The sequence below is a fragment of the Anguilla anguilla genome, chromosome 1 (assembly GCF_013347855.1).
Source record: "Anguilla anguilla isolate fAngAng1 chromosome 1, fAngAng1.pri, whole genome shotgun sequence".
NCBI classification, from domain to species: domain Eukaryota; kingdom Metazoa; phylum Chordata; class Actinopteri; order Anguilliformes; family Anguillidae; genus Anguilla; species Anguilla anguilla.
Window position 1 is genome coordinate 85,457,334 of NC_049201.1, and position 17,537 is coordinate 85,474,870.

General features: G+C 38.7%; 2 protein-coding genes and 1 long non-coding RNA gene across 11 annotated transcripts in view; 2 read left to right on the forward strand and 1 right to left on the reverse strand.

The window, feature by feature from the left end:
- The window catches only part of LOC118235520, a 253,413-nt gene that overhangs the window by 42,685 nt on the left and 193,191 nt on the right, over positions 1 to 17,537 (reverse strand). The window lies entirely within an intron of this gene.
- On the forward strand, positions 708 to 3,850 carry LOC118236018. Of its 3 annotated transcripts, none has more exons than XR_004766966.1 (4): positions 708 to 1,660; positions 2,178 to 2,466; positions 3,191 to 3,355; positions 3,763 to 3,850. It is a non-coding gene; the product is annotated as an uncharacterized LOC118236018 (long non-coding RNA). The 3 variants fall into 3 exon arrangements; XR_004766963.1 differs by lacking the exon at positions 708 to 1,660 and adding an exon at positions 1,757 to 1,823; XR_004766962.1 differs by lacking the exon at positions 708 to 1,660 and having other exon boundaries at positions 2,051 to 2,466.
- Positions 15,852 to 17,537, forward strand: part of LOC118235581 (myelin-associated glycoprotein-like) — a 62,491-nt gene continuing 60,805 nt past the window's right edge. For 2 of the 7 annotated variants that reach the window (XM_035433164.1, XM_035433179.1), the window contains exon 1: positions 15,854 to 16,014. The gene's annotated coding sequence lies outside the window, so the exon portion shown is untranslated. Of the gene's footprint in view, positions 16,015 to 17,537 lie in introns of all 7 variants that reach the window. The other 5 variants (XM_035433129.1, XM_035433134.1, XM_035433171.1 and 2 more) reach the window with 4 other exon arrangements.

The window sequence follows — 17,537 nt, forward strand, 5'->3', positions numbered from 1 at the left end:
TATTGCATTGAATCAATAAGTTTCCAAATAATCTAAATTTGAATGTTGATTTACTATCTTTGTTTATGTGTGGTCATTTGCAGAAAATGTGTGAATATATTTCTTATATATTACTTTTTATACTCATTGTACTATAAGTCACTCAGTGGGGAACAACTAGATTCGTCAGAAAAAAGTTTACATTGATCAGGACACATAAATCAGCAACAGGCGAACAGCGAACTAAGCGCCTGCTTAGGGCCCCCGTGGCCACCAGAGGGCCCCCAAGAACGCATGAAATGTCCCACAAGAGAGCTCGAAATGTTTTTGGTTTGTTTGTTTGTTCGTTTGTTTGTTTTTTGATATATTATATGTCAATGGTAATCATACAAAAACACAATATTATGTTAACGGGCTGGCTAGCTAATACCACTGGTTTAATCAATTCCCGCTGCCTCTGTCAGAGCCGGTCTCACGTTCATGCGCACTGTAAAGGACGTTAACTGCATTTTGATGCAAGCACACTCAGTCAGGCTAACGTTGGGTTACAGTCCTCTCCTCTGGGTCGATGGAGAAGGCAGCAAAGAAGTAATGTCGCAAAAAAGGACATAGGCTATCCTTCTGGAGCAGACAAAAGAAAGAAGAAAACAGAAGCTAATGTTAGCTAGCTAGTTAGTTAACAACATAGCCTAGGTAGCATATCTTGTTTTAGGACAAAGTTGTCTAAATTAACGTTTGATTAAACATCCCTAAATGGCCTTGACATCATAATCCACCTAGTTGTGTATATATAATAACAAGTTCGCTAACTAGCTACCTAGAGAAATTTCGATTTTAATGGTGGGAATCTAGCTAATGTGTTAGATTAAAACTAGAGAAATTTCTATTTGAACCGCTTGATAGCTAGCTATTAATCGTTGGTTTGAAATAAAAGCAAGCTAACGTTTTCGTGTTTGTATACTGATCTTGATGCTGATAACCGCATAACATTATTTAACACTAGCATTTTGTGATTATTGGCAAAATATTCCACTATCAATCTGGCTTAATTTTAAAGATTAAAGGTTTTTTCTTCTGTGTAAAAATAACTTGTTGCTGGGTATGTATTTCTGTAATGAAAATAAGCTTCTGTTCCATGAACTTGGCACTGATAACAGCCTAACATTATTTACAGCACCATTGTGGGGTCTTTGCTTTTATATTCCAATATCATTATGCCTTAATTAGCTAGTTATAGATTAAGAGTTTTTGTTTTATGTGTCCAAATTGCTTTCTGCTGAGTATAACAGTTTATGTTGGCAAAATAAACTTATTCTATTCCATCAACTATGTACTCATACTATATGTATGATGTAAGCAACACAGCTACAACTAAGAAAATTGATAATGGGTGTGTTAGATTTACAGTAGGTGTGCGAATGATCAAGCATTGACAATAGTCAATAGTATTGGCGGCGCAGAGGCGATGGGGGGCCCCCAAATAAAATTCTGTTTAGGGCCCCATAAAGGCTTGGACCAGCCCTGATCAGCAAACTCATCTGAAACAATTGGGAAGTGAAGTAAGATATAAATACATCACATTGGAAATGAAACAGAAACACAGAAGAAGAAATGATCTTTCCAATTTCAGTCAGAAAGAATAACGAGTGGAACAAATGAGAAACGCTCAGCTAGAATATCTGTAAGTAATCCGGTAAATTTTTCTACTCTTTTGATTGCCTTCTTGTGGTGAAACACATTTAAAGCCGCATTTCTATTCATGAAAGCGTTGGTAAGGACAATAATGCTACTGTTACCCAAAGAATGGCTTAAATACCTGTTATTTCACATCCTGTTCTTCAAAGGTAAGGCGCAGAAAAAGACCCAAATTATTTGACAAGGTTACCTCAGTCTCCCTCAGCTTTTCTGCTTTATATAACACTTGAAATGGAAAGAATATATTACACTGCCAAAGACCACACATTGTTTGAATCTACGACGAAGGTCATAATAAACACATGGGTGACAGAAACAATTTCTTGACATGGAGGCAGCATCCAACAGTCAACATCAGACTGTGATGGGAAATATGTATTTATGACTTTATTCTCTAGAAATGTGACAGCTCACTTAGGTGACCAAAAATTGAAAATGATACATTGGGAACTTGTAGCTTACAGATGGCGGTTTATTAGATGCTTGTTATCACTTAACTACAGACTCTCCAGCCTTCCCATTGCTGACCGTGAGCGGGGAGGTCAAAGCAGGTGACGCTGTGACTGCTTCCTGCTCTGTCTCACTCCTGTCCCACGGAGCTGCCTCACCTGATCTGGAGCCGCAGTGGAACAACCACCAACCAATCAGAGGAGCTGCCCAACGGCCAATGGAGAGTGACTTCAAGCCTGGCTTTCACTGCCACAAACTCTGACCACAACCAGCACCTGACTTGCACAGCAAAGTATCAGCAAGTCACATCTGTGCAATCTTCTAAAATTTTGAATGTGGCATGTAAGTGGGCATTTTTTTTTTTTTTACATGTTTTTGCACAAAGCCTGAAGGATTTCACAATTCTTCAAAATGAGAACTAACACATTGATAGCATCTTATTACTTTTTTTAAAAACTCTGAATGTAGTACAGAGCATTATTGGAAATTGAAACTTACAGTAACAATTCAATTCCCCTTTTCTGAGAACAGTTTTATTTTTAGTTGTTTAAACTGACTGCTACCAATGCTTTTTTACTTTAACTTTTTATCAAAGAATGAATTTAGATCACATGTTCCAAAACAGATCTTCAACCCTTGGAAGCTAAAGAAATAGGCACAGAAAAAAATGGATAAAATATTTTACATTTTCACAATTAATTGTATTGTTCCAGATTTCATCAGTTACATATTTCATTCTTTGATTTGTATGTCTTTCGTAGTATTATGATCAGCTAATTTATGACATAAAACACATCTGGATATAGATGACGTATCATGTCTAGTTTCAAACATAATTCACACAGTAATCACACATGTAACAGTGCATGAACAAGCCACTGCATTGCGGCTCAAAGAGTCAAACATTAACCGTTGGTAGAGTGGTACAGGAACTCTGTCAGATGCTGGTCATTTTAGTTGGCCTTAAAAATACTAATGCCCTGGTCCAGATTGTACCATTTGCGGTGACTTGTCGAGTCATTTAAATATAATTTCAAGTCATCTGAAAACCGTGTTGTTCATCTAGATGCCCCAGTCCGTGTGGAGGTCGAGCCTGAGTCCACAGTGGTGAAGGAGGGAGATGCTGTGCAGATCAAAACGTTTCATTTGGACAGTTACACACAGGCCCTCACGTCTTTGTCGTCTGGCCTGAAATGAATACGTAATGACCATCTTTCTGAGCATATATCAGGTGAAGAGATGTGTTGGGTACACATTTGCAGTGTTTGATGGGTCTCCAGTTATCAGTGTTTTGACATAAAAATAAAATGGAGCAAGGATCTCAGGAGAGATCTGCTTGATTTTAAATGACAACTACAGATGTCTTTCTGTAAGAGGTCCAAATTGAATTAAAATTGCTGTGTATGTTTCATCTCCACATGAACTTGTGTAAGTTATTGTCAGGCCTCAACTTTTCCATTTATTTGCCCTAACATCATCAGCAGTGCACAAAGGCAGATGCTTAGTTTTTATACTAAAATTTGGCTAGTTAGTGATACAGGCATACATTTGGCACAGTATGTAAATAAACTGAAAACTGTAGTTTAAAAAATCTAATAATAATCATAATAATAATAGGAATTATTTAATAATTTCCAGACCCCCCAAGCATTGGAGCACAATCAGGCTGTGTTGCAGAAATCACAGGGGTGAACTGCCGGTGCCTGGTGGAGTCCAGGCCCGCTAGCAGAGTCCAGTGGAAACTTGCAGATGGCAAAACTGAAAACAGCAGCAGCGTCCACAGCACAGATGGACAGGACTCCGCCACTGTTCACACACTGCATTTCCACCTGGGCCTTACTGATGTGGTGTCCTGCTACGCCAGCAACAGACATGGGAACGAAACAAGGGTCCTGGAAACCAACCAAAGAGGTACTTTACCATTTTCTTTCACTTTCAAAGGGGTATATATATATATTAGGGCTGTCAGTCGATTAAAATATTTAATTGCGATTAATCGCATGATTGTCCATAGTTAATCGCGATTAATCGCACATTAATCACACATTTTTTATCTTTTCAAAATGTACCTTAAAGGGATATTTTTCAAGTGTTTAATACTCTTATCAACATGGGAGTGAACAAATAGGCTTGCTTTCAGCAAATTTATGTTTATTTATTATTGGAAATCAATTAACAACCCAAAACAATGACAAATATTGTCCAGAAACCCTCAAAGGTACTGCATTTAGCATAACAAAATACGCTCAAATTATAACATGGCAAACTCAAGCCCAACAGGCAACAACAGGTGGGCATATTGACCTGTTAAATTTAACATTACTTAGTAATATGAGTACTCACGCAATGTAGTGTGTCCTACTTTATGCTTATAAAGGTTCACTAAAACATCCCGTTTTTTTAAGCATTAACACAAAACGATGGACCTCAATGCATCGCAACAACAGACATATTCTACAACAGGTAGCCTACATTGGTCAGCTAAATTTTCCATTGCTCAAAGATCATTCCCTGGATCCCTCGCACTTCTAAAGCAACTCACACAACGTAATTGTGTCCAACTCACATGGGGTAAATAAAGGGTCACAAAACATCCCCTTCTACTATGTGGGATCAAAACACCATGATACAAAATAAAACAAACAATAAATAAAGTGAGCCGGAAACAGTGGAAAGGGAGTATAATACAGAACTAGGACTCGAACGAGGATATTGCAGTTAGGCTATACTTCAATTTCCTTGGATACAACAGTTCGGCTATAGGCTACTTCTATTTCTTTGCACCGAGCCAGTTGCTTAAACAGACAAGCCTGTTTACATTGTCGGACGACAGGGCAGCTCCCTACTTCTGAACAGTATGCCCAGACAATGAAAAACTGTTCGCGCTGTTTTACTCGGGAAACATGGATTCCCACAGTACACGCTGCTTTTTTTATTGGTAAGGAGTATATTAAATGAGTAAATAGAGTGAAACCGCGAAACTAGTTAGGCTGCAGTAGTACTGAAATATAAATATGGTATCACTGTCAGGTTATATCATTTGCAGCTTTTATTTCTGAGCAAAATAACGTTTTCTAGCTAAGCTGGCTAGCGAAAAAAGTTGTTGATGGATGTCGTAACTTTTAAATTTCAAATATTGCTATAGTGACTGTCAAACATAAACGATACTAACGCATATCACATAATCACACACCCAAATTCAAATGCATGAAAAGCCTAAATACACCATTTTTCTTTCTTACCACGAACTACAAATGCCGCCATTTATCTTAACGTGACGTAACCAATCTGGAAGTCGGAAAAGTCGGAGCTCAGAAATGATACTCGAATTTCCGACCTATAATTCCGAGTTCTACGACCGTTCAATTGCTTTTTTCCACAAATCGGACCTCGTTTTTTGCTAGTTCCAAGTTGTCTTGAACGTAGCATAAGGGTCGGGCAAACGTTCAGCATAACAGAACGTGCGTTAAAAAAATTAGTGGCGTTAAAACGGATGTGCGTTAACGCGTTATTATCGCGTTAAGTTTTACAACCCTAATATATATATATATATATATATGCATTACACTACCTTGCTTCTGGTCCTCTGGTATTTCTGCATTTTCTAAAGTCTGTCCAAAACTTTCTGCCAGTGGTTTAAAGATGATCTCAGCTAAATCTTTGAGTACTCTTAGGTATATGCCATCAGGGCCAGGGACTTGTCTTTAGTTCATGTAATCTATCCAGTAGGCGGAAGTGTAGTATAATGGCTAAGGAGTTGGTCTTGTAACCTAAAGGTCGCAGACTCGATTCACCGGTAGGACACTGCTGTTGTACCCTTGAGCAAGGTATTTAACCTGCATTGCTTCAGTACATATCCAGCTGTATCATTGGATACAATGTAAATCGCTCTGGATAAGAGTGTCAGCTAAATGCCTGTAATAATCCAGTACTTCTTTATTCTCTATATGAATATCTTGAGACATTCTGTGTTCTGAATATGCCTTCCAGCCTATTAATAACCTCCTCTGTAGTAAAACTCTCAACCAAGTAAATTAAGGCATCAGCAATATCCTTATCCTTAAGGTGTAACTTGGTGGGATGGCAGACCTGCCATCCCAATTAATCTGGAATTTATCCTCACAGGAGTACTGATGGCCATCTACTTATCAGGCTCTGCTGCTTCTGCCTTTGTGCTCATATTGGTTATTTTATTGCTGTGGAAATGTTCAAGACGAAAAAAATGGTAAGTGTTATTTAGAAAACCCCTCAGACTGGAAATTTCATAATATATGCCCTGGAGATATGTTTTAAAAGGAAGCAGTACTGCAACACATATTATATAAAATGAAAAAATGTACCATTCACTTTTTAAAGGGAGTACAATGACACAGTACAATGTTGCATTGCAGTAAGTCCTCATTTTAACCCTGTACATAACTGAAACATACTGGAATGCTTATGAAGCTGTGATTAATTACTGATGGATTACATCAACATGCAAGCCACCCACAGGCTACTGTTTGTATGCTGTATGTTTCAAAAGGAATGGGATTAAGTTTAGATGGACCAGGAAATCGAAAGTTCATTGCCTGCAGTGAAGCCTTCTTTTCTCCTGGTTTCGTTTCTTTTTGCTCCTATAAATGTCCCTCTGCTTTGTCAATTTTTTGACATTTTTGACATGCCTTTTACATTTAATATAGAATATCCCCTGAAACTGGGCTGGCTGTTGTTTGGATTAATTTGGTACAAATTGCATTGGTGCAAACTGAAGTGCTCAGAGGATGTCACATCAAAGGCCTACCAACCTACGCTCATGTTTTAGCATAAGAAATCGTTGATTAAAATGTGGCAAATTAAATATATACAGGGGTGGACAGTAACGAAGTACATTTACTTGAGTACAGTACTTAAGTACATTTTTCGAGTATCTGCACTTTACTTGAGTTTTTTTTTTTTTTTTTTTGGAAACTTATGACTTTTACTCCACTACATTTGAAAAATAAATATTGTAGTTTTGACTCTACTACATTTCTAAGAAGGTTGTCGTTACTCATTACTTTCAAGCGTAGTTTGAAGTCAACAGTTGAATATTTTTTTTATTTTCTAAAATGCGATTGGCCACACGTTCCTCACAGGAGATATACCAATCACAGTAGCCTACTCCTAATACGCTGTCGGTCTAGTTCAAAGTGCTTGCTTGTTGCACCAGAGGTTGAACAGTTCAATTTGAACTTGGCGGCGGTAATGATGGCGACGGCAGAAGATAAGGAGCACCCATGGCCATATCTCAAGTCCATGTTTGAGATTTGTGAAATTCAAAAAGATTCATATTGTTTTAAATGTTTGCTCTGCTTGCCGCGCATTAACTACATCGCTGCATTCAAAAACTCGCCGTCCAACCTGAAAAAGCATGTCGAGGTATGTAAACGTTAGCTAACAGTAGCCCGTTTGGGGCGCAAAACTTTACTTTAAACTAATCATTGATCTCAATCTGTTTTCATTAGTAATTTTCGTTTATAATCAAGCGTGCCAACGATGGGATTAATCAAATGACAAGTAGCCTAACACAGCGTCTTCATACCGTGTTAGGGGGATTAAATCATAAATTCAATTGATCCGTTAAAAATCCGTTTTAATCACCAAGTAGTCTACACTTAACAAATAAGATACACCAGTCTGTTATCTACCATGTTAGCTCTCAGAATAACCAGCAAAAACAAAACCTGCACTTCAGTTGTCTTTACAATCCTACGCATTGCAGATATTTGCCATGAATACGAGTACGGAGAAAGAAGTGTATCCGCAAATAATGTTTATTAAAAATGTGCACAATTTTGTACTGCAAATGAACATAAATAGGCTATACGGCCTAGGCTACTCGTAAAACTGCGTATTTGGGGAGAGCTGGCTATAGGCCTATATGGTATTGAGTAGCCTATTTTGTGGATTAATTGTATTGATACTCAAGGAAAATCAGGGGAAGATTCCGCCACTGCTTAGCGATTAAAACGGATTTTTAAAAATCACATTTATCATTTAATCTCCCTAACACAATGCGAAGAAGCTGTGTCCCTTTCATTTGATTAGTCGGATGTTTGCATGATTGTTAATCGCTGAAAATTAATTAAAACAGTTGGAGATCAATGATTAGTTTAAAGGAAAGTTTTGCGCCTCACCAGTTTAAGAAAGATGGATAAAGGAGGAAAAAGTGAGGACGAGGAGGATGACCGATTATTTTCGTGGGTAAAAAAAATTCTCAGCATTAATGACACTCAAACTTGAAATACATTATGTAAAAGCTTGCATCAATAGTATACATTCTTTTTAAAACATTGTTTTCCTTAATCACAATTATGTGCACAATACATTAAAGATACAACTATTTTGAGCTGAGACATTCATTGGTTTGTACCTTTTTTCACCCACCTCCCACTGGATCTCAGGGTCCACCCACCTCCCAAATCCCAATTTAACCCGTCTATCATGTGTTGCTATCTAATAACAGTAAAAATGCATCTGTAAATGAGCTTCTGTAAATGCATTGTAGAAACAATACAACAGTGTGTTGGCATTAAAAAGAAAATGTACTTTTGAATACTTAAGTATTTTTAAAAGCAAGTACTCCAGTACTTTACCTCAAGTAAAAATTTGACTGAACAACTTTCACTTGTAGTGGAGTAATATTTGACCAGGGGTATCTATACTTTGACTCAAGTAAGGAAGTGGTGTACTTTGTCCACCACTGAATATGTATAACGTTTTTTTTTTTTGCTTTTAATCTTCAAAGTGTGGAAGTAAAGAAAAACCCTGTCTACTCAACTGCAGGCCTGTAAGTCTCCAAAGTATGCAACAGAAAAATGTGCATATTCAGTATAGACAAAAATACTATTAATTAACAGCAAACAGTAACTAGCTGCATAATTAACTAGCTATATAATTAAATGCGGTCCAAAAGAAGCATTTAATTATATAACTAGGTTTCATGCTATACTCACTACCAATTTCTACCTAGTCATAAATTTTCTCTAATTTTTTGAAACACTGGTTCAAAAGTTTTCTGAACAATTAACACAAGCCAAAAAAACTGCCTTTTGCTGGTTAGCAAAATCCATTAAAAAAATATAATCATTTTTTCAAAACTGCAAATTTATTTTTAAAAATGTACATATGTATATATATATATATAAGAATGTACATACAGACTTGCAGGCAAGCACGCACATTTGACAGGGATAATTTCAGTTTAAATAGTAGGTAATAGCTCCAGACAATCATACAGACATGTCTGACACAGGTTTGTAAGGCATGTCAACAAATTGTTGTCAGACTGTTGACCAGCATAGCCCACTACAGCTCTTTCTTAATGTGGCAAAGAGTCATATTTTCCACATCAAATACGAGCTGAACCAGTAGCAACTGGTGCCGTGGGAGTGGGGTACTACACACACTATCTAAGCAGTGGAGATTTCAGTCGGCGATCAATAGTCCTCACTTTTGCTGATTAGCCTTCTGTTATCTGCAGTTTTCTGTCCGGCTCATGGTGAATTTTGCATGACACACAGGCTAACGTGCATGGGGGTTGCTGCGGCGATGGGCTAGGGTGTGTAATACGCGTGTCATTTCTTGTCTTATTTTCACAGCGATGACCAGCATGTGGGAACACAGGAAAACATAGCGCCAGCCAAATCCCGGTAGGTCTCTAAAGTACACAGATGAAAAGTATTCAGACTCATATTCTGATTAAACATGAATGAATAATGCTGAATTGACTGTCTTTAATGCCATCTAGCAGCAAGGGAAAGGGGCCTGTTGAAGATCCGTCTGCTCCCGGGGGTGATAACATTTATGTTAACAGTGCGGTAAGTTCAATAATTTAATATTGCCTGTAAGCACTTGAAACAAAGTGTTCTTTCTGGGTTAAGTGAGCAGCCAATTCTAGAATTATTGGCACCCTTCATGAAAGTGAGTAGAATGACTGTAAAAAAATGAAAGCATACAGTGGGGCATATTTTACATTACATTACAGCATTTAGCAGATGCTCTTATCCAGAGCGACTTACACAACATTTTACACAGCATTTACCTTGCATCCATTTATACAGCTGGATATATACTGAAGCAATTCAGGTTAAGTACCTTGCTCAAGGGTACAACGGCAGTGTCCTATCCAGTAATAGATATCCAAGCCCAGTTCCTTACCCACTGTGCTACACTGCCCATTTTCGGCTCTAACGTAAGGGGGAGCCACATGCTGTTATCTTAACACAATTTTTCAGAAACAAAGAGTTTTTATTGAGTAATACATTTTTTTTCTGCAGAACATACAGTAGGTTTCAAAATGATTGGCATCCCTATGATTAATATCTGGTTATGCCTCCCCTGGAGACAGTTTTTTAAATATTGTGTAGGCTCTTTGTGCCTGGTGTGAAATAGTGTCTAATTGCATGGTCCATAGGAAACAGTTACAACAGAAAGTATGAATAGAGGTAATCTTTTGCACAGTAATGGGGTAGTGCACACATGCACAACCCTGGAGGCATAACATCACTATACAAGCTTTTCTGGAACTGCAGGAAGTATAACGTCTGTGCATTTGTGTCTGAAATGAAATGGTTTCACTGTGTTCCTTTTCTATTTCCAGACACCATATTTTGAAGAAGAAGGGGTGGATTATGAAAGTTGTTTTAAAGAGGACGTTTATGCGAACATGTAATGGAACAAAGTTGGCTAGTCTTAAGAAAAACCTGCTGCTTTAACATACGTGATCCGGAGGCAGTTCAAGCGATGACTATGTATTTATAAGGCCTTTGTCACACTACAGGAATTTTGATTCAAAGTCTCCATGCACACATTTCACATATGATACTTTTTTTATCGGATGTTGCTTGTGCGCGATGTGAATAAGGCTTGTGATTTCTGCCAGCACGTTTATTACTGAACGGCCATGACGATGGAGGTTTTGGTATCACAAGAATCATAAGAAGGGTTAATTCTGTTCTCTAGTACGTGTGCTGGGTGCTTGGAAAGGATCCTTTTGATTTTTTAACGGTACATTACTTGATGTCTTATTTCAATATTGTTTATTAATATTGCCTTATACTGCTTTGCAGGCCTACGTGTATTGTCACCAAGTATATTACTATAATCGAGAGCGAAACATTTATATTTAATTCATTGATTATTTTGTGTTCTGAGAATATCTTTGCTGCAATAAATAGTTCACGGTGTTAGAGGCGTCAGCTTTTGTGATAAATATATGGCCCTTGTACGATAGATGATGGATGGATGGATGGATGGAAGACTGTCAAACTAGTTCTAATATCACACTCTGTGAATTACATCAGAGGAACAAGAGGAACAGGGAAAAATGGTTGCAAAGCTACTGTGATTCCAAATTGAATAAGGATGGAAGCCGTCCTGACAATGGCTTAAATGATTAAAAATTAAACTGTAAATCTACAATGTTCAGTTCACGAATTGTGTATTACCACATTGTGCATATTAATGCACAAAAAAACATAGCTCTCGCCAAATTTTTATGGACCAAACAGTGATGAGCAAAAATATACTGGTTTTTGTCTCAAATCAACTCCTAGCTTTAGCCAGTTAGTCAGTGAAATGCCAGCCACAACAACAAGGTAAGGCAAGTAAAAGCTCACCCTTTGGTGAAAAGATTCCACGGACACACATACATCCATCCATTATCTATACCCGCTTATCCTGAGCTGGGTCCATCCATTATCTATACCCGCTTATCCTGAGCAGGGTCCATCCATTATCTATACCCGCTTATCCTGAGCTGGGTCCATCCATTATCTATATCCTGAGCAAGGTCACGGGGGGCACTGGAGCCTATCCCAGCATGCATTGGGCGAGAGGCAGGAACACACCCTGGACAGGCCGCCAATCTATCGCAGGGCATACACACCATTCACTCGCTCACTCATACCTATGGGCAATTTAGAGTCTCCAATTAGCCTACCTGCATGTCTTTGGACTGTGGGAGGAAACCAGAGTACCCAGAGGAAACCCATGCGGACACGGGGAGAACATGCAAACTCCACACACAAAGGCCCCAAGCTGAGATTCGGACCTACGACCTTCTTGTTGTGAGGCTACAGTGCTACTCACTGCACCACCCTGCCGCCAGACACATATACAGTTAAATGCAAAAATATCAGTGATATTTGTTTTTTTGGCTTTTCTACTCTAGCACATTGAAAATAAAATATTGAGTATGGGGTTAAAGTGCAGACTGTCAGCCTTAATTTGAGGACATATACAGCTGTAACCGTGTAGGAATTGCAACACTTTTTATAAATAGTCCCCCATTTTAGAAGAATCTCAGCTTGGGGCCTTTGTGTGTGGAGTTTGCATGTTCTCCCCGTGTCCGCATGGGTTTCCTCTGGGTACTCCGGTTTCCTCCCACAGTCCAAAGACATGCAGGTAGGCTAATTGGCTGCTCAGCTGATTCTTGCTGAATACCAGCTGCATGGCATTGATTAATATACATGACACCCAAAAAAGGTCTAGAGTTGATTCTAGGTGTGTAATTTGCAACTGGAGTCTGTTGAGGTTATTTGAACTAGGTGTCAATGCCTGTAAATTAGGCCATCATGAGGCTACGGAATAAATTGATCAGAGGCATAGCCAAAACTTTGGGTGTGTTAAAATCAATTGTTTGATATAGTGTAAATCTAATGTGTTAGAGTACACAGCCAAAACAAAAATACTGTCCCAGTAATTTAGCATTTAACAGAATATGTAACAATGCATATGTATAATGATGAAATTCATTTGTAAATGAGAGACCAATAATACAGGAATGGCTTACCTTTTACCTTCACCGATGCACCGAAAAGATTTAACAGCAAAATCCTCTGTGAGGAAGCCCTCCTACGCTCCTCTCTACCTCTACCGTAACAGGAAGCCAGAGGCAAACTGTGGAGGGGTGATGTGGTTAATGCGCCATCTGCTGGTGGAGAGGGAGCGGTTTAGCTGGCCTGCTTACACAGCTGTTATTATTAAATTATTCAGTAACTGTTTATATGCTCTACTGTACGTATATTATCTTACTATGACTAAAAATCTATTTACAGTACAACCAAAATATTTGATATGATTAACAAGTATAATATAAATAGACAGGGATTGATTTAACTTTATCATTTGGAAGATGTAGTTTTGCCCCATATGTTTGTTTTGGCTTCATAAATTTCATTTAATTTTTTATACATTAGCAGGATGGTAGAAAGCTATTTTACAGAAGCAACACTTTTTTGTCACATGGTGTGCCTGTGCTAGGTACCTTCGTAAGGCTGTGCTACAGAGGTGAGCTGGAAATGTTGAGTTGTGTTTAGCACAGTAGAAATGTGTGACCGAAACAGTTACAATTAGCATGAAAAGGCAGGTATGTTTATTACTGTATGACCAATCAGACCAACCCTTGGTTTCACTTACTCAGTAAATAAAGGTTTTCAATGGCTGGATCTACTGACTTCCACTGTTATGTCACTCTACAATGAGAAAAATAGACTTTATTGTGGTAAACCATGATTCATATAACATAACATAACGTAACGTAATGTAACGTAATGTAAGACGAGAACAGGCCATTCAGCCCAGCACTGCTCGTCTATTCCTACCACTAAACTGTACTTAATGCTTAGTTTATCTAAACACTAGATAGTATCTAACACTGTATCAAGCCGGGCCTTGAATACCCCCAGTGTTTCTGCCTCCACTACATGTCCAGGCAAGCTATTACACACATTGACCACTCTCTGTGTGAAAAAATATTTCCTAATGTCTGTGTGAAATTTACCTTTTTCCAGTTTCCATTTATGCCCCCTCGTTCTGATAACCGAACTCAACTTGAATAATTTCCTGTAGTTCACTTTGCTCATCCATTTAATAAATTTAAAAGCTGCAATCTCCCCAAAGTCTCCTTTCACTAAGCTTGAAAAGTCAAAGCATCTCAAGTCTTTTCTCATAACACTTATCTTTTATACCCGGAATCAATCTGGTTGCCCGTCTTTGGACCTTATCCAGTGCCTCTATATCTTTCTCGTAGTACGGTCCCCAAAACTGCACACAATACTCTAAGTGTGGTCTGACAAGGGTATTGTATCGGGTGAGTATGATCTCCTTAGATTTATACTCAATACTCCTGGCTATGTATCCCAGCATCCTGTTGCCTTTTTTTTTTTACTGCTACAGCACATTGATCAGACTCTGATAGGCGTTGATCAACTATCACTCCCAAGTTTTTTTCTACATGTGCACATTCTAATTTTGTACCACCCATAAAGTAATCCTGCCCTATGTTTTTATTCCTCACATGTAGAACTTTACATTTAGTTATATTGAATTTCATTTGCCAGGTTTCTGCCCACTTCTGGATTCTGTTTAAATCTTCTTGGATTACTTTAGTAGATTCCAAACTTTTGGCAAAACCTCCCAGTTTTGTATCATCTGCAGATTTAACTAGTGTACTTTCAATGTCCGTGTCAAGGTCATTTATGTAAATGAGGAAGAGCAGTGGACCCAGCACCGATCCCTGTGGAACTCCACTTCCCCAATACCCTGCTCAGGGAAGATCCCTCCTACTACCCTTTGTGTTCTATCCTGTAGCCAGTTCCAGACCCACTCTGAAATGCTTCCTGTAATTCCTACTGTCCTCATTTTGATAATGAGTTTGTCATGTGGTACCTTATCAAGTGCTTTTTGGAAATCTAAGTATGTTATATCATAAGCCTTGCTCCCATCCAGACACTTGGTAGCTTCCTCAAAGAATGTCAAAAGGTTTGTCATGCATGACCTACCCTTGCAAAAACCATGTTGGCTATTCCAAAAGGAATCTCAGCGCCCCATAAACCTGTACCCCTCTTTCCTACAAAAGGATTGTAGCCACGTGTTAAACCTCCAGGTAAAGTTCTGCTTCCCTCTGCTTGCACGTGGTACAGGTAGAATTGCAGAGATGACTACCGTGGAGGTTGTGCTCCTAATCGCCTCTGCTAATTCCACAAATTTGTCCTGCAGGACCTCAAACCTGCCCTTACCCATGCCATTGGTCCCTACGTGGACCATGACAACTGGATCCCTTTCTTCTCTGGCCAGGAGCTTGTCCACGCACTCAAGGAGATCTCCTACCTGGGCACCAGGCAGGCCTACCTGGGCACCATATATGGGAAGGATTGTATTTGTTTGAGTGAACTGCATATGCCTTTAAAGAGATAAGTGCTGTGGTTGCAACCACGTTACTAGATGCCAGATTTGCATAACTGTAAATGGTAAATTTTGGAACATTTCCATGTATGCTTTACCACATTAAGCTTGAGAGGCAAACTTACGGAACTCAGCGTAAGTGCTTGGTTGAGATCTTTCCATGTTTTGTTACCTGCTGTAGCTAGCAGGATGCTTAACGATGAGAACCAACTGTCCAGTTACATTTGCCCTACAGTGTATATAAAATATTAAGTGATAAAAATGGGACAGTTCTATATTCTGCTTGCCAGCTGGCAGAATATGCAGTAGTGAAACTGTAAGAACTGGCATCACTTGTTGTTTCAGGATGACATATGATATCAGAACACATTCTGTAAAGCTTACTTTCAAATCTTAAAGTAACACCTGAAATGGCATTACTACCTGTGGTATTTGTGGCTCATATTTGTTTTACAGATACATTTTTTAAGTGTGATACACGGGGGTGCAGGAGGAAGTCCATAAGCATGTGTAGGGAAATAGCTCAGTCACAAGGAAGGAAGTTGCCTGTTGTTATTAGGGTGTGACACGTGATGCACATTTTCAGTCAGACCTGACCAGTTGTTTGATCGTGTCTTCATCTGCTGCACAAATCGAATAATCTATCAAGGATTACAGTGAAACAGAATTATAAAAGCGCAGGTATGTATTGATGTGGCTGTGTGCTGATTTTTAAATTATGGGTTGGTAATGTTTCAGGCATTTAGGTGTATGCTGCCACCTATTAAAAGCCATAATTTGACAACTATTGGCACAATCAAGTTGAAATATTGTAAATTTTAGCCTGACATTATGCTCTTTGATTGTGCTGGATTACATTTGATGTGTTATATTGAATACAAATTAATATTATAGTATTCTTTCCATTACCTTGTGAAAGAACTGGAACTTATTGACAGCATATTTTGCGTAATATTGTGTTTATGTCGTGCAATTTATTTCTGTATATGTGATTGCTGCTCAGGGATGGTGAGTAACGCTACCTGATTCTAGCTGTCATTAACAGAGTATTTTAAACACAGTCATGGGCTACTTTCAGCATTATGTGAGGACGTATGGTGATATTCAATCATGAATGCACAGAAACTCTCTCTTGATTTCATGAATATTATAATTTAATGGTTTTTCAATCTGAAAGTTTCATCAGATTCAGAGGTACTAAAAATGCAGAATAAGTGGAACAGCAGTGTCAGTAATCTTGCGGCATGTGCTTAACCTGATCAAAAGTGGGAGCAAGAAAGCGCCTCTCGATATTGAAGATAAGCACATGGGCATAGTGAGACTAAACATCTGTTTATAAAACACTCCTAAATTCAACTAAGGTGTCATTTGTATAAATCTTCCAAGGCTGAATAGGGCCCACTGAGCATATTGTTTCCTGGAGATTTTATATGATTTGTAGGAATGCGCAGTCTGCATTTCATCACTGCACAGCTTTTATAGTGGATGCCTGCCTTTAAAAAACTTACTTGTAATTTTAAAATGTCAAGGAATTATCACACATGATTGGCCTCATAACTGAAAGCAGACTGCAAGCTTTGGGAGAAACTCCATCATTTATGCAAGGGACACTCAAGCCTCACTCTAAAGGGCAGTAGGAGTGTTCCCTTTCATTTCGCCCCCTCCAACCAGGGACTGATTTACACCTGAGATTTCAGGTGAGTGGAATATCTAGCCAATCAGCATTGATCAATCAACTATCAGGTAGAAATCCAGTTGTACTACGTGCCTTGAGGGTCAGATTTGAATTTCCCTGATCTGGACTCTGCATGCATCAGGGGTTATGCGTACCTGGAGTCTGAGGTTCTGGCCATGGAGAGCCACAAGGTTTACCAGTTTTTGGTTTCCTAAAACTAGCTAGCTGGTCTGACCCATGAAAGTAAAATATTATAATCAATTGTTTTCATTAGTCAATTAAGTGCTCAGGAACATTAAGGACCTGTTGCGCCCCAGAACCAGGGTTGGGGACCCCTGAGTTATGCGAATCATTCGATCACTGATGTGATATATGGAAGAAGTAGGGAAGCCACTCACTTTGCTTCAAGTAAATAAATGTGACTTGACTTGAGTGATCCCAGGTTACTTCCAGTTTTTTCCAGGTACTTCCTTGTTGCTAAAAAATTAAAAATCTCAGCAGACGGGCTGCAGAGTTAAAACAGGCAGAG